The sequence below is a fragment of the Cyprinus carpio genome, chromosome B4 (genome assembly GCF_018340385.1).
Source record: "Cyprinus carpio isolate SPL01 chromosome B4, ASM1834038v1, whole genome shotgun sequence".
Classification (NCBI taxonomy): domain Eukaryota; kingdom Metazoa; phylum Chordata; class Actinopteri; order Cypriniformes; family Cyprinidae; genus Cyprinus; species Cyprinus carpio.
Window position 1 is genome coordinate 15,842,491 of NC_056600.1, and position 12,196 is coordinate 15,854,686.

Here is a 12,196-nt window from a genome sequence, read left to right on the forward strand (position 1 = left end):
TGCAGTCACTGCAAAGTGCAGACAAAGAAAAACATTCCCCATTCAGTTGTTCATATGAAGGTTACAAGGTTACCATTAAGACCCAGATGAGCCTATGCAATTAACACTCCTGACCACTCCCTGTCATTGAAAGAGGGTTAAATTCAAGAGAGTTTCCATGGTGATTCACCAGGACACATAGAAGATCAACGTGTTATGTCACTTCGCAGCCATTCATTTCTAGCTTCGATTTCCAGAAGGAAAGAAATGAGGCAGGGAATTGCATTGGTGTGAAATGGCAGAAAAAAAAAATCAAGACTTGGTGCTATTTTTTTGTTTTATAGAGGTAAGAGTTAGACAGTGTCACTTTGGACATCATGTAAAGAGAATGATCATTAGGAAAAAGACATCAAGGCAATGGCGAATGTCAGCATTGAGTTGAACTGATATAATAACAGCAAATCTGGGAATTGCATTATTCATGACCAGTTGTTTGACTGAAGATTGAACATTGTTTAGAAGAACTGTCCATGAGGCTGAATCGATGGCACTTAACCACAGATTTGTGCACATTAATGAATGCTGTAAAAATATCAAATACACATGTGAATCAATGCAATACTTTCATTTTTATTGTAGTAGTTAAGTCTGTAATTTTTTAAAAAGAATGTCTTCTGAAATGGAATGTTATGCTCTGTTTACCTTTTTTATAATGAAGGTATAATTAATTAATTATTGCATTACACACCTCATGAAATCAAACAGTAATTTAATTTTCAAACACCATACATCCTAGCCCTAAATTCACTTTCTTTCTTTCTTTCTTTCTTTCTTTCTTTCTTTCTTTCTTTCTTTCTTTCTTTCTTTCTTTCTTTCTTTCTAAAACTTCTTTAATAGTTTGTCAGTCTTTATTACAGTTATATTTTAATTGCAGCATTTTAAGATTTTGCATTTCACAGCCACCACTTGCAAGCTTAAACAGTCTGACATTTAATTTTCAACAAAAGAGATGAGTCATTTACCCTTCTTACTTTTTATATCTTTGTTCTTATGCAACAAGCTGGCCTTTTGAAGTGGAGGCATTTCACTGTGAAATTGTCGAGCTCTGAGCACAGCAACAGTGGGGTCCACATAAGAGACACCAGACGACCTGTGGGGAACCATTATTAGCTATATACGCAGTCCAGATCCAGGCCATTTCGAAATTAATGAACATTGGACCGAATAATAGCCACTCTACATGCATCCTCCTTTAAGATGGGAGGTCACAATACCCAGAATTCATCCCATTAATTAGCACCTGCCCTTCCCTGACAGTGAGCTACCCTTGCTATTGATGGAGCTCTCTCTGGGGAAATCACAACCTTTACACCTAGACGTTCTTCTGAGACTTCTTTGTCTTCATGCATGCACAAACATCTACAAGGCACCATGCCAGGACTTGCCACGTACACCATCCAGTTTCCAACCTCCTGAAGTGCGTGAACATGCTCCCAGGAGGGTTTCGTAAATGTCCTTGTTCGTCCTTGCCCTGCCTCCACCCTTTGCTTAGGATGTGTGAGGATGCTAATACTAGCTGAGAGGGTCATCTTAGTTGACTGCTGCCAGAACCATCGCCTGCTGACTGCATCATCACCCACGGTAGCCAATCGCAGCCAAGGACTTAGTGATGCTGTGCCACTCTCACTGGAGGGATTCCGAAGGAAGTACCTCGTGACGGTGCATGGTTAAACAGCCAAGAGTCCCTTTCTCTCTCCCTCCCTCTCACTAATTCAGGACTGGATGCATGCACGATCTGGTTTTTAACAGGGAGAGCACATTACCATGCACACTACTCCCTGCAGGCTCGCCAGAGAATAGCGACAACAGCAGCTCTCTCACTCTCTCCCCCGCTCTCTCCACCTCTACCAGACAAGACTCCTCCTCTCCATCTCTCTGTGACTCCCTCTCTCTCTCTTGCATATGATCTGTACTTCACTTCCTCCCAGCTGAAGCAGGCGATAACAGCACGCTACACAGGTAGGCACTCATATTTCCCTCTCTGAAGTTGCAGGTGTTCAGCTTTTGCTGGTTTGTTTCGTATTGGTTGCGATTCTGAAAGAGACCTATACTGGGGCAGAGTAGAGCATGCCATCATAAATGCCCGCCCCTGCAGCGTGGTGTTTGTTTTCACGCCGACACTGCTTTTGGCACATTTCCTTCCTCTTTCTGGCCAGCTGGGGAAGGTGGTAGTTTACTGGTTGGATGGTTCCTGTGAGAAACCCATCATCTACTGCCACGCTTAGCTTAGATCTGCTTATCCAAGTAGGGGAAAATGATTCACACATTTGTAGCTGGAGATTGGAGATGTGTTTTTTTACGTGTAGGTTTGTGTGTGGGAGTGTGTGTACAGGTGGACGGCTGAGGTTGGAATGGAGGAGAGATGGAAGATGAGATTTTGTATTCATCCCAGGAAAACTAATCCCACTACAGTTCTCTGTATCTGATAATTACTCTCTTCGTCTTTTCTTCCTCTACGTTTCATGTGTAATGGGTTTATCTGTGGCAGTGGATAGTGGAGAATTATTCCAGTGGAGGAAATTATTTCAGAATGGCAGATAATTCCCACAGTAAAGAGCTTCTTTCTTACCTAGAAACCATTATCTGTTCTGCTGTGGGAATCACGACCACCAGTGCATATTTGGAGACAGATGCTGTCTCCTTCATCCTAGAGTGGCAGCCAAAGAGAAAGTAGGTTCGCCTTGCGTCGTCCCTCAAGATTGTTATCAAACTGCACTTGACTTTCTTTCTCAACTCAAGCTCTTCTTTTGTTTGCATTTGTTGGATTGAGGATGGATTACATAACATGCTGAAATCTCTTATAGACATTATGTTATGAAGGACTTGGTCCATTGTGGCTAGCTCCTGCCCACATCAACAAATGCGCCTGTCATTACCTCATATCTCTGTTGGGCAGATCAGCCGTTTCTGTGCATGCCTAGTGAGAGCGAGGAGCAGAGATTGCTCGACTAGAGCCTCGGGCTTATCCAATTCAGTTGTGAAGATCCTCCTCTGGAATACATTAGTGCTTGAGGAGCAGTGGTAAAACAGTTGCTAAGTGATACCATAGAAATAGCTTCAAAACCTCATCAAAATAGACCACCATTTCAGATGCAAGTAGTGCACATGCTATAGTAAGCTGTGGTTCTTATGAACTTACCACTGTCTTATTTACATTTTACTATCAAAATGTTCTGTAGCAGAATTATTCAGGTTCACTGGTGCATTGATTTAAAACAATTAAGTCATTTAACGAATCTGCACACAAAGTCTGAAGACACAAACAAGTAAACAAAAAAAAAAAACTTTGTACACTTTTGATTTTGTCACCAGTTTTTTTTTATGTATTTATTTTAATTAATTAATTTAAATAAACAATTTTAACCATGAACGACAATTATTATATTATTTTATTATAACAATTCTTTTTTTTATTATAATATAATTTAATATATTTATGTATTATTATAATAGCATAAATTTATTGTTAACACTTTAGAATAGGGACCAGTTCTCACTACTAACTAGTTTATTATTAGCATGTCTATTATTAACATATTTTTATTAGTACTTATAAACCACATATTCTGCATGACCAAATTCTACATCCCTAATCCTACTTAAAGGGAAATTCCACCCCAAAATGAAAATTTTGTTATTAATCACTTAGCCCCATGTTATTCCAAACCCCTAAAAACTCCGAATTTGAGGCAAAAGTCATAGTTAAAGACTTTTTATTGTAATAACATTTACTTTTTTGTTGTTCAGATTCCTTGTGACTGACAGCATAATGTGCAATAATGCATAAATGTGAGGTTAAATTGCTCTACAAAAGAAGTTAGTTGTTACTTTAAGTCTCATCCCATCTCATAATATTTTTCACCTGAGAGAAACTGTTGGCTTGAGAAGTTCCATTTTGCCAAGGGTCTTATATGTAATATTGCCCCATGAGAGGTTTCCTAAAAAAACACAGCAACAAGGTATGTGATTTTTACCTTTCAGGGCAATATGGGATGGCAGATGTTGGCCCAAATATGTCACGCCCCCTGCAGTTGCCAAGGGCAATGTCGTGCATTATCAGCCTTGTTAAAAATCCATTAATGAGGTGAGATACAAGCCTGGTACTGCCGAAAGGTGGAGTTAACCATCCCTTCTACTGTCGCTTACGCTCAGCAGGATATCTCTGGAAGTCTTTAATGTCAGCCTGTGAGATTAGGATCAGTCACCTGGATGATTTTTTTGTCATTCGCTACACAGTTCCCTTGTGTGTTTTAGGTGGAGCTCCAAATTAAAGGTGGAGAAATAAATGAGCGTGCGTGTACATATATGTGCGTGTCCGCAGAGGCCAACATGCTGTTGTTAGGAGTAATAGCAGACAGAAGATAAAAATAGCGGCTCTATTATTATTTGACCTTGGACAGCTGGCTGGTTGGCTGCATATACCTGGGCGAGGGAAGTGTACGGATCACTGACATGCTCTGTGAAGAGTCTGGGGCAGCCATGATAAATGTGTGCAATATTGGAGCGGTATGTTCTCGGTGCGTTACACCACAGCAGGCACAGGCACCATCTAAACGACACTCACTGTGGGTTTGAGTAAATGAGACAGATTCAAAACCAATAATATATTACAAACATGGAAAATTGAAGGTGATCTCATCCTTTTTCATGCAATCGAACTTCCAGTGACAAGATTAAAAAGTCTAAGCCATAAGAAGATGTTAACATTTATATCCATTAGATGGTATCCATTTATATCCATTGGATTGAGTATTTAAACCTAGCAGTGTCTGTTTGGGACCCACACCAACAGTAAGGAAGTAATTCTTCACCCAGTGACTGAGATGGATAACAGGAAAACAAGCCTGTGTTTGTACAGGCTAGCAGCAGGGGTCATACATATCACAAGCAGCAAGAACTTGTGGGAAATACGGGTGAATAAATATTGTTTGATGTATCAGAGAACAGGAACACTCTCAAGGTCAGTAGAAGACACATGCAACATTATGTTTGACAAAGTGCTTTGATTTTATATAATATATACCCATCTATCTATCTATCTATCTATCTATCTATCTATCTATCTATCTATCTATCTATCTATCTATCTATCTATCTATCTATCTATCTATCTATCTATCTATCTATCTATCTATCTAATTGTATACCAAGTACCATAAATAGATTTTTGTGGTGCTTATTCTTAAATGTGACATGCTAGTCCACTACTAATGTAAATTAACTTGCTAAAATTAGCCTAAAATATGATTTTTATATAACAAAATATAGAAAACATACAATATATTAATCATGTGAATGTTAAATTGCTAAATTCTGTTTTATATCTCTACATTTCTGCTAGGGAAATACAGTAGATGCAGTTGCCTTATTGGGACTGCTCACTGTTCCACATATTGCTAAGCAACGGAGGAGAGGTCCTTGGAGAATGTAGCCAGCCTTCTGACTCCATAACACAGCCTTGGCACATGCACACATACACACACAGATGGTGGTGAGCAGATCTCGTTCCATAGCGTTTGCTATGCCTGTGTTACCATGGAGGATACATATGCACATAGTTAGCAGAAGTGATGTAATGTTCTTCTTTTTAATCAGTGCACAAGGGGGCAATCAAGTGGTGATGCCTCAACTTGAGCCCTGAATGACTACAATGCACAGACAATTATTGGAATTAACTTAGTCTTCATAGCAGTTCAGTACTTCTATATATTTTTTATTAGGGCTGTGAACTGATTAAAAAGTGACATCAAATTAATTACATTGTATGCTGATTAATTAATCAAATTAATCACATAAAGAAAAGACCCAAATGACAATAAATTACAGACGTTAGATTGTTGTGGTGAAACTATTGAAAATACATCATCTAGAAGTAAATCAGTATGTTCTATATATTTCTATAATTGAATATAAGCCTATTACTGGCCCACATCATACCACTTAAGAGTCATTCACATTAATGATCTTAATGAAACTGCTTCATCATCTGTGTTTTTAAGACACCATGTCAAGTTCAAAAAATAATAATAATAATAATAATGTGGCCGTTTCATTCGGCTTGATCAAAACAGAGAGGAAAAGCATTTTGGCTTTACAGAAATCCTTCTTAAGGTATAGCTTGTAGCTCGGCCACAAACATAGAAGTAATGCAAATACTTATTGTATTCAATATTGTATTCAAACTGTTTTTTTTTAAAGAATGTCTATAACATGTATTTGCTATAACATGGTGAGATTATATAAAAATTAGTTAGTTACTAATATGCTATTTAATAATTATACTAAATAGCAGTTAGAAATAATATTGCTCCTACATGTAAAAACACTAAGCTTGGTTTACTCTAATCTAATACTCTAATTGCAAACATTTGATACAACCAAAAAGCAGAGCAGTTGCACTGTATGTAAAATTAGGTCACCTCCATTAGCAAAATTTAACAAGATGAATTAATGAAGAATGTTATTGAAGAATGTAAAAACCAATGACAGACAGCAATTTAAGAAGGGCTTAATAAATTCTCCTCCTGCATGGCTTGTCTCACTTCAGTTTTAGCCACAACAATTCAGCATGAATACGCTTTAGTGACAATTAAGAATAATTGAATGCTTTCACAGAAGTCACAGCTAATAAGCATCAGCATTTCATTTGGGTGAAAAGAGGGCTATGAGGCATCAATTTGTCTTTCAGGTGTCACCACCCACAAATCACAGTGCAGAATTTCCCTTTAATTTCACGTCACCACACCTTCATTTTTTAAATATACAACATTGTTCACAATCTGCTTTCTCATCCCAAGATCTCAGAAGTGTTAGGGAAAATTGGGGGGTGTGATTGTTGAAAGGAGAATTGTTTTCTTTTTCCTTGCGAGAAGGTTATGAAGGAGATTGCCTCCAACATTTTCAGGTCTTGGTATTCCTGCTACAAGATGACATCCTTCACACAGTAACTGATTTCAGCACACTATATGTCACATGTCAAACATTACTACAGATAAACCCATGCCAATATATAGAAGCCCAGCTGTGTGCTCTAGCACCCCACTGACGCCCCCTCCTCACACACCACTGCTTGAAGGTGAGTGTGTCAGAGTCAGGGGGGATTAATTATTACTAAAGGGCAGACTCTGCCACAAAGGTGGACCGGAGGACATTTTGAATGTTTTATGAATCTAATAAGGGAGGAAAGAAGAGAGCAAGATAAAACTCTTCTGTGCTACAGTTTACTCGCCGCTCATGTGCCATTACGGGAAAATTACAGTACCACAGTATGCATCAATGCATGTTACAACGAGCATGTTACAATAGCTAAGGGTCTTATAGCACTGTTTAATTTAATGATCTTTAGAGAACGATAATTACGTTTTATGGGTACTTTTTTTTCAAGTGTGACAATACCTTACCACAATTGAGAAGCAGAAATATACATACATAATACAGAAATAAATAGAAGCAGATGTAAATATGAAGGGTACAGATATCTTAGTCAAGATTGAGCGTAAATAAATAATTTTTAAAAATGTTAAATTAAAAATTCAATACACTAAAAAAAAGTTTTTGTATTGACTGAATTGTTAAAAGAAATGGCTCATTTATTTGTGAAATGGACTGTACTGGTAGCACTGCATGATAGTTTTTGAGCTCAGCCAGTGAAGACAATACAATAGAAAGATGTGTTGTCTTGACAATATTTCACAGTATGCAGTCTTTTTATATCATCACATTCGATTCAGAAGAGCACAACTCTGGTAAAAATATAATTTATTTTGCTGTGGTGCTGGAGATTTAGAAAAGTAGTGCAGGAAACACTGTGCAAACTTTCTCTTTAACTGTAATCAGAAACATGAGTCAAACAAAAACGTGTGTGTGGGTGTATGTTATTGAAGGAGCCGTAGTTTCCCTGGTGTGGACTAGTTATTGCTTTTGCCCTTATATTGAACAGATCTTTTATTACAGTGGTGTATCCCCCTTACTAGGCTCCACTAAGTCCACATGAGCACTCAGACTGAGTTTGAACACCTTGTGATGGGGAGAGTGAAATATATCTGATCTCTATTTTTAATCTGTCTGTCAATAACAGAAATATGTATGGCTTTTTTGGTGCTCTATGACAATAGTTTTGTTTGTTTGTTTGTTTGTTTGTTTTATTTTTTTTAAAGTGGCATATTGATTCTTAAAAATGCTGCTTTATTATATATCCAGTATTGTCATATTTTTTATTAAAGGAGACCTATTATGCCCCTTTTTACAATATGTAATATAAGTCTCAGGTGTCCCCAGAATGTGTTTGTGAAGTTTCTGCTCAAAATACCTTACAGAAAATGTATTATATCATTTTGAAATTGCCTATTTTGAGTGGAAGCAGAAACACTTTTTTCGTGCATGTCTCTTTAAATGCAAATGACCTGCTGCTGCTCCCCACCCCCTTTTCCAGAATAGGGCTGTGCCTTTACAGCTCATACCTCAAAAACTCTGATAAAAAGCATTTGTTTGGTTTTGACTGTGCTGAAACCATGCGTTTTTAATCGTATTAAACTTTAAACTTCTGAAATATGGTTTTCTGAGCGCACACATCTGAAGCACATGCACAGAAAGTGGGTTTCACATGACAGGTGAGTACTAGACCAATCTCTTTTTTTAAACAAATCCTGATCTCTTTCATGTCTTCTTGCGCTTAAACTGTTAAATACACACAAGTTTATGTTTAAAAACACGAGTTACATAAAAAGTCAGTTATGCCAATGATGATAAACAACTGGCAAATCGCATGTTTATATTAGATCTGTGTGGCAGCACTGCTCTGTTGTCTCCCCTGAGGCTGGGCTGTCAACTTTCACCATGACATTAGAACTGGTACACTGTTGTCGCTTGCGAAAGCACAATGGCAGCGACGTGGGTGGAATCTTGCAGATTAAGGGGCGGTAAAATTATAATACGATCCCCTTTCTACCTCACAGGGGGAGCAAAATCTGAGCAGTCCATTTTTTTCACAAGCTTTCCAAAAATTTACTGGGTGGTTCTATTTATTTATTTATTTATTTATTTTTAATTATTTATTTTTTTAAAATTTTCTGGGTTGGTAGATGCACCAGGCACCCGATTATAACTCTTAAACATGGAAAAATCTGATTTTCATGATATGTAGTAGTAGTAAATATTAGTATTTTAGTAATGTTCTGAAATAGTTTGTATCATAACAGGAACAAGGTGCACACACTGGCCGCCTCTTTCTAAATGCCTTCCATGATCTTCCTTTCATGCAAACAGACTTGCTGTCGCTATGGCGACCAAGTCTCCTGCCCGCCGTAGCTTGTCTCGATGAAGATTTACCATGCTCATTCCCTCCATGTGCTGTTGGGCTTCTAGTGTAAAATACTCCAAATGACTGTCCACATTTAACTCAAGCAAACATTAAAAAGGGTTTGTATTCTACATCCCTTGCAGTGCCGCATGCCGCTGTCTCCTTTTTAATCTTCTGTCTGGTTTTGCTTCCTGTGGTCAGTTGTGAAGTCAAGTCAGTGCTTTTTTGACACAAAACTAAATTGTTTGTGAGCTCAATGCAACCCAATTGCTGGAATAATAATACAGTACAACAGACCCACGGCACAGCTCTCACTGTGAAAAAGTCACATCAACAGGCCTCATGCCCTGCTTCTCTCCTTTTCGTCTCCTCTTTGTTTGTCTCGCCCATTTTAGCTCCTGACAAATTTGGGGCTCCCCTGAAAGATTTAACGTTTGAAGCACTCGCGGTACTGTCTACGCATGCTGTGTCGCGCTGAGACTAAAATGAGGCTTCCCCTAAAACATGTCCACCCAGCCCCATGTAAAAACACTCATTATCCACTCGCCTAACGGGCTGCTCTCTCCAGCGGGGAGCCAGGCCAGTCCTATTATTGGCTAATGTAATGATTTATAAAAGAGAGGCAGGCACAACGATTATCTAATGAAGAAAATACAAGACTGCGAGAGATTAATGCAATGCTGAACTCCACGTTACCCTTCCATGATTGAATCACACTCGACAATCTTAGATGAGTCTTCTCTATTTTCTGTATTACAGTGACAATTTTGTAAATTAACTGTCATGATGGACAGAGCTAAGCTTGTTTTGGAACTATGAAACAAGGTTTTTGTGTTGTTCATGTCTTGTTTTCTTGCAAGTAAGCATCTTGAGGGACTTAGGAAGTGTTTTTTATTTTGGATTAAATGCAACCTTAAATCTATCGATAGCATCTTTTTCTTGCTGGTGATTGCCTTAAAATAATTTCGACTCGTCCCCCTGTTTGTGTAAATGAATGAAAACTTGTTTCCAGCACTTATGAAAAAAAGTTTATCAGGCTAGTACCTTTCAAACCTAAAAGTTTTAGATTAAGAAATGCAATGCTTTAGTAAAAAAAAAAAAAAAAAAATGCTTGCTGTTTTTCCTGGAAAGTAGTCTTTAAGACTTGTAATTAGACTTTCCTAGGTGGAAGCACTGTCCATTATTTTTAATCCCAATAGGTGCTTTACTTTTGTGTCCTTTCCATGTCCCTTTCTAGAATCCCAAGCTAAAGCATCTAGGATTACTTTTTTTTACATGGTCATGATTTGAGTTAAAAGATTTGGTTTTCTGCATTTTTGGTATTCGGTATTATGCAAATCTTCTCACACAGTGATGTAGACATGTGGGGGCGTGTTTAAACAAGGTGATTTAGGAGAGCGTGGAGAAGTCTTTTATAAAGAATATCTCTTTGGATTTTAGACTTTAGTCTTTGCAACTTTACAGATCTTATTTGCACCAAGAGCTTGTAACACTCCAAAGAGAAAGGAAAAATTGAAATCACATCATATGACCCCTTTAAAGTCAGCATGAAATGTAAATTCAATTCAGTAATTTTTTCTAAAATGTTATTGATCTCAGTGTGAACAATTCATCCATGCACGTTTTTTGACCTCTTCATTTATTAACAATCATAATTTGATCTTCTGCTCTAGATTTTTTTTCTGATAATCCATTTCACACAGATGTACATCACAATACAAAATAAATAATCTGTGGCTACCCCTGTTACAATGAGACTTTAAATAGCACCAGGGTGAAATAGGGGTGTAGGTGTTTTTCTCATATTATGGTGCATTAAACACTAAAAAGATAAAGTATTCGTCACTGCAAAGTCAATGAATGTTGGTTGGTCATCAGACATTCTTTAGTTGCAACAAATGTGTGACCTTCACTAAAGATGGCTTAAACGGAACATTCTGAGACCTGTCAGCCAACGCCTTTCTGGAGACATGTGAATCCTTTCTAAAGTTTCTGTATCAGTGAGTAAATCACTTCTGTGTTGACAAGAGGAAGTCAAAGTAGACGTGCCAGGTAGATATGGGTTTGTTCCAAAGACCTGTGTGTGTTTGTTGGATGAATGCATCATGAGATGGCAAAATGAGAGTAGATGGTCCTGCAATTTTTCTCACTTTACTCGAGTTTACTGAGACATATGGCAAGAAAATTGAGAGTGGAAGAGAAAGGTTGATGGAGACAGTGAGAATGAGAGGTCAGGTTGTGATCTCAGCAGGACCGACTGCTTTCTGTTTCTTGCTCTCTTGTGTCACAGCATGGGGTACATTTTCACACATAAACACAAAATCACACACAGTGTCTTGTTTCTCAGTGAATTGAGCACGATAGTCCCTCATACACTTTGCTTTAATGGAGTCCAAACAATAAATCACTTTTGGTAACCTTAATTAGTTATGCAGATTAGACCGTGATATACTTGCTAGCTGAGTTACTGTTGCGCTGAACTTAATGAAAAAACATGTTAATTACAAATGCATGAATCCTAAACCTGAGATCATTAATGACAATTATGCTCATCATATATTCAAATGAATACAAGCCTTGCAGCCAGAGATGATGAACATGGATCTAACAGATGTTTAATGTAATCCACGTGAGGGGTGATGAATGGCATGATGGATTTGCTTTTGTCTGTAATGAAGGAACTTGCATATGAGACGTGACGATGTGAAGATAAATTGGGAGGATGCTGGGAAATTTGTCAAGAAGAATGGGGTAAGTGGTTGCTTATTTAACCTTAGTGTTGTAAATGGGATCCCATCAACAAAATACTCTTGAACTTTCTTGAAGAACTTCATTAACACAAGTTGTGCATTCATCAGG

At 37.8% G+C, this 12,196-nt stretch overlaps 1 protein-coding gene across 1 annotated transcript in view; it reads left to right on the forward strand.

The window, feature by feature from the left end:
• Nucleotides 1-1,737: 1,737 nt before the first annotated feature.
• LOC109051473 (synaptotagmin-1-like) overlaps nt 1,738-12,196 on the forward strand; it is a 184,168-nt gene continuing 173,709 nt past the window's right edge. Inside the window, exon 1 of the mRNA XM_042722207.1 lies at nt 1,738-1,998. The gene's annotated coding sequence lies outside the window, so the exon portion shown is untranslated. The remainder of the gene's footprint in view (nt 1,999-12,196) is intronic.